Raw genomic sequence first — 10357 nt, forward strand, 5'->3', positions numbered from 1 at the left:
GTATTTTTAGTAGAGACGGGGTTTCACCGTGTTAGCCAGGGTGGTCTCGATCTCCTGACCTCGTGATCCGCCCGTCTCGGCCTCCCAAAGTGCTGGGATTACAGGCTTGAGCCACCGCGCCTGGCCGGAAATATAAACTTTAAAGGCAATTCTGGTGAAGGCTCAGAAAGAAAAGAGTTGTAGAGAAAGTTTCTATCATCTAAGAGAATACATATATCATCATAAACAGAATGTTGGTAGAAATATGAACATTAAATGTGCTTATGGTAAGGTCTCAGAAATGAGGAGCATAATGTTGGAGACTGGTGAAAAGGCAATCCTTGTTATAAACTAGTAAAGAACTTGGCTGAATTGTGTTCAGCCAAGGTAAAACTTGGGAGTGATGACCTTGGATATTTAGCACAGGAGATTTCTAAGCAGAGTGGTGAAAGTGTAGCCTGGTTTCTCCTTACTGCTCATAGTAAAATGCAAGAGGAAAGAGACAAGTTGAAGGCATTGTTGTGCAAAAAGGAACCAGAATTTAAAGATTTGAAAATGCTGAACCTGTCCATATTTCAACAAAAGAGAAAACACATTTCTTTGCTTGGTGCGAACACCAAAGGCCTGTCTGGACAATCACTCCATGGAAAGATTCCCATGAACTTAACCATCTCAGCTTCAACCAGCTCAGCTGAAGCCAGGAATAAAGATGGGATTATACTAGCAGAAACACTTCCAGCTGGGACTAAAGAAAACAGAGAAAATGGAACAGAATGAAAGAAGGCTGTTGGACTTCTGGGATTCTATAGGACAGGACAATAGAGTTATCCAGCTTTGAACATGTGTTATCCTTCAAGAAAAGGGAAGAATGACCCCTGAAGACAATTTGGAGATTATCAGGGCTGCCACTCACACCCCAGGCCCAGGGGTATGGTTGTTTTTTCCTATTTTCAGAGAGCATGGCCACCTTCTTGGTTTCAGTGGGCCAAAATGTTGCCCAGTGCCTCAGGGGCAAGGCGACTAGCAGAGCTGCAGAATGGGGTCTACCACCTAGGGTGGTGGGGGTAATGCAGCTGCCCAGTGGGCAGAGCATTCAGCCAAAAAGGATTATTCATTCTTTTTTGTTTTTTGGAGACAGGGTCTCCTTCTGTCACCCAGGCTAGGGTGCAGTGGTGTGATCATGGCTAACTGCAACCTTGACCTTCTGGGCTCAAACGATCCTCCTGCCTTAGCACCCCTACCCCTGAGTAGCTGGGACTACAGGTGTGCACCACCACACCTAGCTAATTTTTGTATTTTTTATAGAGACAGAGTTTCACCATGTTGCCCAGGATGGTCTTGGACTCCTGAGCTCAAGTAATCCTTCTGCTTTGGCCTCCCAAAGTGCTGGGACTACAGCCTAATGGACTGCAGATCTAATGGAATTTTCCTTGCTAGGTTTTGGATTTGTTTGGGATCCATTGCCCCTTTCTTCTTTCCAATTTCTCCCTTTTGGAATAGGGATGCTTATTCTATGCCTGTCCCACCATTGCATTTTGGAAGCGCATAAACTTGTCTGGTTTCATAGGTTCACAGCTGGAGAGAATTTTGCCTTAAGATGAATCATATCTCAAGTCTCATCCATACCTGGTTTAGATATTCAGTGAGACTTTGGACTTGGAATTGATGTTGGAATGGGTTAAAGCGTTTGGGGGTGCTGGGATGGGGTGAATGGATTTTGCATGAGAGAAGAACATTAATTTTAGGGGGCCAGAGGATGGAATGTTTTGGAGTGAATTGTATCTCTCCACCAGATCACATGTGAAAGCTCTGACTCCCAATGTGACCCTATTTGGTGATAAGATCTTTGAGGAAGTAATTAAGGTTAAATGAAACTGAGCATGGTGGCTCATGCCTGTAATCCCAGCACTTTGGGAGGAGGTGGGCAGATCACTTGATGTCAAGGGTTCGAGACCAGCCTGGCCAACATGGCAAAACCCTGTCTCTACTAAAAATACAAAAGTTAGCCAGGTGTGGTGGAGCTTGCCCATGGTCCTAGCTACTCAAGAGACTGGGTTAGGAGAATCTCTCGAGCCTGGGAGGCAAAGTTTGCAGTGAGCTGAGATGGCACCACTGCACTCCAGCCTGGGTAACAGAGTGAGACTTCATCTCAAAAACAAACAAAACAAACAAAAAAGGTTAAATGAGGTTCTAAGTGTGGGGTCCTAATCTGATAAATTGGTGTCCTTATAGAAGAAGGGGAAGTGCCACAGCTCTCCTCTCTGCATGCATGCACCAAGAGAAGAGACTGTGAGAGGGCACAGTGAGAAGGAGCAATTCAAGGAGAGAGGCCTTATCAGAAACCAATCCTGCTGGCATTTTCTTCCTTCCTTCCTTCCTTCCTTCCTTCCTTCCTTCCTTCCTTCCTTCCTTCCTTCCTTCCTTCCTTCCTTCCTTCCTTTCTTTCCTTCTTTCTTCCTTTCCTTCTTTTTTTTTTGACAGAGTCTCACTCTGTCGCTGGTTTTGGAGTGCAGTGGCATGAACTCGGCTCACTGCAACCTCTGCCTCCTGGGTTCAAGTGATTCTCCTTCATCAGCCTCCCGAGTAGCTGGAATTACAGGCGCCCACCACACCTGGCTAATTTTTTTCGTGTTTTTTGGTAGAGATGGGGGTTTCACTTGTTGCCCAGGCTGGTCTTGAATTCCTGACCTCAAGTGATCCACCTGCTTCAGTCTCCCAAAGTGCTGTGATTATAGGCATAAGCCACCACATGCAGCCCCATGCTGGCATTTTGGTCTTGGACTTCCAGTATCCAGAAGTGTGAGAAAGTACATTCTTGTTTAAGCCACCCAATCTGTGGTATTTTGTTATGGCAGCCCAAGCAGACAAATACAACTCCCCACAGCAATTTGCAGAGGAGTCATGAAGATTTAGATCTCAATTCTAGCTTTCATTGATTCATTCATTCAGCCAATATTCAAGTTCTGCTATGTGCTGGACACTGTCTACTGATTTCTACACCCATTGGGTTTCAATGGTGAGCAAAATGAACATGGTTCTCGTCCTCAAGGAGCTTAAAATCATGTGAGGGAGGCATATTCATCAAATAATTACTCAAAGAGACATAAAATAATAACAGCAATGAGTGCTGTAGGAGGATGTCACCTAGTCAAGGAGGTCAGGGACGTTTTTGAAGAAGTGACACCAGACCTGAGATATAAAAAGGGTAATTAGGAGTCAACCAGGTGAAGACAGGGAGGAAGGGTTTTCCATGCAAAAGAAACAGCATGGTGCAAAGAATGATTCTACCAAGGAGGAGGCTGGTGGGTGTTCAGGGGACTGGAAGAAGGCTGCCATGACTGAAATGGAGAGAGGAGGAGCAGAGTGGGCGGGGCTCGAGAAGAGGCTGGATCGCACAGGCCAGGCAGACCATGCCCAGCAAGTCTTTGTCATAAGAGCAGTGGGAAGCCATTGAGCTGGCTTAACCTGGGAGTTGGCATGGCTAGATCTGCTTTTCCAAAAAGGCGCTAGAGGCTGCCTTGGGGGTGAGCATGGTGGAGTGGAAGAAGACTTGTATGGGGACTGACAAGGATGCTCCTGCAGGAGTCAGGAGAGGCATGCGGGGGCCTTGGACCAGGGTGGTGGCAAGGGGAAGATTGGAGAATGATTTATTAAGGCAAAAAAATAGGACTTTGGTGCCCAATTGTCTATAGGAGGTGAGGACAAGAGAGGAGCAGGGATGATCTGAGGTTTCTGGGTTGAGTACCGAGGTAGGTGGTGGTGCCATCTGATTAGAGAGAGAAGATGGGGAAGACCAAGTTAGGGCTGGGGGCAGCTACTTACCAATTGCATGAACTTGGGCAGGTTACTTTTAAGCCCCTGTATGCTTCAGTTTCCCCATCTGAGATGAGTGATGTGAGATGATATTTGTAGAGGATCTGCTCGGAGCAGCTGCTCCTGCATATCAAGCTTTCTGATCTTTTCCTCTGTGAAGTAGCCTGGGCAGTTGCTATTGTTCCATTTTCAAGGATGAGGAAGCTGAGTCTGCAAGACTGGAGTCTTGCCCAAATTCACATACTTTGAAACCAGGCTTACAGGCAGGTGGTGGGAGGAGCCTTCCCTCCCTGCCGGTCTGCTTTCAACATCAGCTCGCAAAGCCTAAGAGCAGAAATTATTCATCTGTAAGTTACTCAGCCTTCACTGGAGGTCTGGTATGGGTGGGGAGGAGGGAACATAGTACAGGTGAGAAATGCAATTAGGGGAGGGGACAGAGCAGAGTTGGAGTGAGCAGGGTGAAATTTAATTTTAAGCACCAAATTCATATCGTAGCCAATTTCCCAAATGTGGGCTGCTCACAAAGTTTCTTTTTTCACTCACATAAAGGCTCAGATGCTGTGACTGGCTGGCAGCCTTCCTCTGAGTGGAGATTCAGGCACCCAGGCTCTTTCCACCTTATGGTTCTGCTGTCTCTAGGCCATGAGGTCAGGCAGTGGGGGAAAGAGAGGTGGATGAGGCACATCTGCCTAACATCTTCAGCCCAGAAACGAGACACATTGCTTTTGCTCACACTCCACTGGCCACCCTGGATGGCAAGGGAGCTGGAACTGTAGTCCAGATGGGCACCTAGGGGGAAGGGAAAGGGAGTTTTGGTGATAAGCTTCTCAGTCCTGCTGTAACAGGTCAGAGCTGGTTTCTACATCCTAAATATTATACTCTGGAGCCTGGTAAAGAGAGATATATCTTACTGGACAGGAACCTGAACTGCTCCAGGCCAGGCTCCCAGGGTCCATCTGGGGATAAGCCTCTTGGTCAAGGTGGAGGAGAGGGGACAGAAAGACTGTCCAGGCTCTACTGGGATTTCTCCAGGAGGGGAGAGGACCAGCCTTGGGGTAAGCAAGCCGAAGGAACCAAGCTCGATCCCATGCACTGGCTGAATGGGTGGTAGGAAGGCTGCTTCTGGGTACACTTTTGTGTGCCACAGAAATAGCCTCTGGCCAAGGCCAATGGGGAATTTGTCCCAAGTTTCTGAAGAGAGTGGGCTGTGCGGAGCCAGTGAGCAAAGCCTCTTGTATTGCACATAATTAAATGTTTGTGGACTGCCAGAGAGAGGGGCATTGTTGTGAATTTTACTTGGGTGGCCTCATTGAGAAGGGATATTTGAGCAAAGACATGAAGATGCTGAAACATGAGGATACTTCAGGCAGGGCGGAGGGAACAACAAGTGCCAAAGCCTTGTAGTAGAAGCAGGGGTGCTGTGTTCTGGACCCTTTGCCTTCATCTAGGCCAGAGATGATGGTGGTAACAGTGGGTAAGAGAGAAGGAGAAGTGGTTAGATTTTGCATCTATTTGGTAGGTACCTCCCTCCTTCCTCCTCTTCCTTTCTTGATTTTCTAGGGGTGACTTGTGAAGACACATGAAGGTGTTTCTACCTCTGTGCCTTTTTATAGACTGTGAGCCCCATGAGGACAGGGAATGGGCCTTTCCCTTACAGCGGGCTCAGACACAGCTTAACCCTAGCACCTGGTTAAACATGTCTGTGTCCTGAGTCATCAGATTTCCTGGAGCTGAGCCTGGGCATATTGTTTATGACGAGAAAAGCTTTCCTGTGGCTTGGACACTCCTGTCCCTCTTCTAAAGGAACTGTCCTGTGTATCCAATCAAAGGAGATGGAGCTTCAGTGTCTTTTTTTTTATTTTTTAAGATGTCTTTCTTTTTTTTTCTCTCTCTCTCTCTCTGTTACCCAGGCTGGAGTGCAGTGGTGTGATCTTGGCTCACTGCAACCTCTGCCTCCTGGGTTCAAGCAACTCCCCTGCCTCAGCCTCCCAAGTAGCTGGGATTACAGGCACACACCACCACATCCGGCTAATTTTTGTATTTTTAGTAGAGACAGGGTTTCACCATGTTGGCCAGGCTGATCTCAAACTCCTCACTCCAAGTGATCCACCCATCTCAGTCTCCCAAAGTGCTGGGATTACAGGCATGAGCCACTGTGCCTGGCCAGGCTTCAGTGTCTTGAGTACCAGAGAGTCACAGTCCATCCATTCTTCCCGGCCCCGCTGTGAAGTGCTCAGGAGCTCAACAGTAGACAAGTTCCTGAGTTCTGTTTTGTCCCTGATAACGCCTGCCTGCTGGTTTCCTGGGGAAGTGACGGGGGCACATATGGCTGTGTCCAGCAGGTATCCCTGGCCCAAATCAGCTTGGCCCAAGCTCAGGCAGGGCATGCTGGGCTCTGCATTGCTCACTCATCAACGTCAGCAGCGACCCACAGGAGCTTCTGGGAAGCGTCTTGAGCTTGGCTGTGCCGTGTCCATCACCCACAACCTGCAGCCTTTGTTTAACCTGGGCCCTTCCCTGCAGCACCTCTTGCTCTCTGACTTTTGCAGATATTTACAATCCAGCAGGCTCTCGATGTTTGGGAGGGCTCTGTCCACAGGCCTTCCAAAAGCCCCACAGTCTTGAATGCAAAATATTGGTATGGGCTTCCGGCTTTCTTGCGAATGGTGTTTTCTTGAGAATTATGTGTTTCCTGTGCTCTCATGCCACAAATTAACTGCCTTTTCACTTTTCCCACAGGTTTTATCTCTCTTTCTGTGTGGCAGGGTCTCACAGTGTAGTTGTTAAAAGTGTGTGAACGGGCCAGGCATGTAATCTCAGCACTTTGAGAGGCCATGGTGGGCAGCTCTCCAGAGGTCAGGAGTTCGAGACAAGCCTGGCCAACATGGCGAACCCCCATCTCTACTAAAAGTACAAAAATTAGCCAGGTGTGGTGGTGAGCACCTGTAATCTCAGCTACTTGGGAGGCTGAGGCAGGAGAATTCCTTGAACCCAGGAGGTGGAGTTGCAGTGAGCTGAGATTGCGCCACTGCACTCCAGCCTGGGAGACACAGCAAGACTCCATCCCAAGAAAAAAAAGAAGCGTGTGAACTTTGGAATTGGACAGATTTGAGTGGGCATTGCAGCTTCTGCTCTTACTGGCTGTGTTGTGTCTGGCAAAGTCCTCCGAGTCTCAGTTTACTCACCCGTAAAACAAAGACAACCGCAGTGTCTACCTAGTACTTGGTTGTGAAGCTTCATTGAGGTAGTAACATAATGTCTGGACCCCCAATAAATAAGAACTATTATTAACCTTAATGAAAACCCCGCCAGGTGCAGGGGCTCATGCCTATAATCCCAGCACTTTGGGAGGCTGAGGAGGGCAGACGACTTGAGCCCAGGAGTTCGAGACCAGCCTGGGCAACATGGTGAAACTCTATCTCCACAAAAAAATACAAAAATTAGCTGGGTGTGACGGTACACACTTGTAGTCCCAGCTACTTGGGAGGCTGAGGTGGGAGGATTGCTTAAGCCTAGGAGGCAGAGGTTGCAGTGAATGGAGATTGCCCCACTGTACTCCAGCCTAGGCGACACAGTGAGACCCTGTCTCAAAAAAAAAAAAAAAAAAGGAAGAAAGAAAAGAAAAGAACCACCCCCCCCCAAAAAAAAGAAAAAGAAAACCCAAAACTGCCTGTGGGGACTTTCAGTGCTGGGCGCAGGGCAATGTCCCCAGTCAGCTCTGAGGCTTGTTCCTACTTCCACCAGCCTCTCAGCCCAGTCCACTTCAGGCCAGGGCAAAATACGAAAGCCTTGCTTGTTCTAGGTCTTCGGGGGAGTCTGTGAATAGCTGAATCCATGAATGATGCCTCTGCAGGTGCCAGGGACCCACGGCTCCACCCTCACCCAGTGCGAGTGCTGCCTGCCAGACCCTTGTCAGCGGTTACAACTTCCAACTGCCTCCTGCTGCCGGAGTTTTATCAAAAGCTCAGTTGAGAGAAATAAAGTTCATGGGGGTTATTTAAAGGTCATGCATTCCATGCATTCTTCCAGATGGGACTTATCCCTGAACCAAGTCGGACTCTCACGAAGCTGAGTCATTCTTGGAGCAAAGTATTTAGTCTCCACAGAATCTTTACTGCATCCCTCCCTTATGATGGAGACTTTAAGGAAAATGGTTGAAGGAGTCTGGCCATTATGTTTATTTTGGGATGTTACTGCTTCAGCTAGTATTCTCTGTAAGTCCTATGAGTGGAATGAATATATTTTAGGCTCCAGTTCCCAGCAAAATTCTGCATCCTCAGAGGAATTAGGGGGCTTCTGACTTATGGGCAATGTGACTCATGAAACTAATCCCAGTTCCCACTTTACTTGGGTTGCTGGGGAGCTCAGAGCCAAATTTGGCACTCATCCTTAGGAATCTTAGAGGCTCTCTTGGGCTCTTCTTAAAGGAGATGATTACTTTCCAGGTGCTGGTTTCTAATAGACGGGATTATAATTATTATTTTGTATGTATCTTGTCAATTGCTTCAGGGCTTTAGTGGGACCAGAGTGGGAGTAAGTAAATAAAATAATCCTCACCCTGAAAACAAAAGAGGAATGGAGAATTGGCCTGGGTGAGTGAGAGAAGGAGGCAGCCAGGGGGAGAGATGGTGCGGGGCCGGTGGTGACAGGACAAATGTCCCTTTCTAGGCCACTGTGGTGATGCTGAAGGATCTGGCTTCACTGACCCAGGGGGTGTGAAAAGAGGATTTTCCATGAATTTGAAAAAAGAACCGCAGTCATTGCTCAATTTGCACTTCTCCCCATGGCCCCCAGGCTTTGGGGAGTATTTTTGTAATATTGTGAAACATTGAAACTTGCAGTGTCTCCTTTCTCTTCCTCTTCTCTCCCAACCCAGTCACTCCTACCCTTTTTTTTTTTTTTTAAACCATGTTTTGCTCCTTCCCTTCATGTGGCCACTGGTGCAGGGGTGTGAGCTGGGCTGCCCACTGTGACTGCTCCTCCATCTCTGGGCAAGACAGGAGTCCCTCTGGCCCGAGGCCCACAATTTGCTGCTGGAACAAACAGAAGAGGGTCAAGCAGTTCAGATCCTCAACGAAACAGTAGCAGTAGAGCAGCAAATACTACTTGAAAACTCAACTGTGTGCCACTTAGGAACCATTATTATTGCCATTTAATTTTCTTATTTAAGTTTGCCCTATGCCTTAGCTATGGTACATGTTCATTATTTGTTTGTGCAAGGCCCCTGCATCTATTTGTTTGTTTGTTTGAGACAGGGTCCTGCTCTGTCACCCAGGCTGGAGTGCAGTGGTGTGAACATGGCTCACTGCAGCCTTGAACTCCTGGGCTCGAGCAATCCTCCTACCTCAGCCTCCCAAGTAGCTGGGACCACAGGAGCATGCCACCATGCCTGGCTAAATTTTAAATATTTTTGTAGAGATGGGGTCTCACTCCAGCCTGACCAATATGGTGAAACCCTGTCTCTACTAAAAATACAAAAATTAGCCGGCATGGTGCCTCGTGCCTGTAGTCCCAGCTGCTCAGGAGGCTGAGGCAGAGGAGTCATTTGAACCCGGAAGGTGGAGATTGCGGTGAGCCGAGATTGTGCTATTGTCCTCCAGACTAGGTGACAGAGCAAGACTCCATCTGAAAAAACAAACAAAAAAAAAGAGATGGGGTCTCACTATGTTACCCAGGCTGGTCTCTAACTCCTGAGCTCCAGCAGTCCTCCTTCCTCAGTCTCCGAAAGTGCTGGGATGACAGGCGTGAGCCACCACGTCTGGCCCATTTGTCTGTTTATCCATCTATCTTGTCCAGAGTTTCTCATTGGCCACACATTTGACATGTCAGGTCAGATCATTCCTTTTATGCAGGCTGTCCTGTACATTGTAGGATGTTTGGCAGCATCCTTGGCCTCTACTACATGCCACTATTACCCACCCCCACACCTCCACTGTGACAACCAAAAATGTCTCTAGACATTGCCAAGTGACCCCTGGGGAAAGGGAGCAGAATCATCTCAGGCTGAGAACCACTATCCCCTTATCCCCTTCCTCACTCCCCTCCCCTCCTGATAGAAGCTTCTCTGATGCATCTGCTGTGTGTCCTCTTGTTTGCACACATCCGCGCAGCTCTGTTCGCTGCCCCATTCGTATCCTTTGTCCACCTTTCTGTTGGAGTTGCCATCTTCTTTGGATCTGCAAAGGGCAGTCCTTGTGTTTTCTGTTTTCTTTCTTTTCTTTTCTTTTCTTTTTTTTTTTTTTGAGATGGAGTTTCACTCTGTCGCCCAGGCTGGAGTGCAGTGGTATGATCTTGGCTCACTGCAACCTCCACCCGCTGGGTTCAGGTGATTCTCATGCCTCAGCCTCCCGAGTAGCTGGGATTACAGGCTCCCACCACCGCGCCTGGCTAATTTTTATATTTTCAGTAGAGATGGGATTCCTCCATTTTAGTCAGTCTGGTCTCAAACTCTTGACTTCAGGTGATCCACCTGCCTCGGCCTCCCAAAGTGCTTGGATTACAAGGGCGTCAGCCACCATGCCTGGCCAGTCCTTGTGTTTTCTAAATATGAGTCCCATGTTGGTGT

The sequence above is a fragment of the Rhinopithecus roxellana genome, chromosome 17, assembly GCF_007565055.1.
Source record: "Rhinopithecus roxellana isolate Shanxi Qingling chromosome 17, ASM756505v1, whole genome shotgun sequence".
NCBI lineage: Eukaryota > Metazoa > Chordata > Mammalia > Primates > Cercopithecidae > Rhinopithecus > Rhinopithecus roxellana.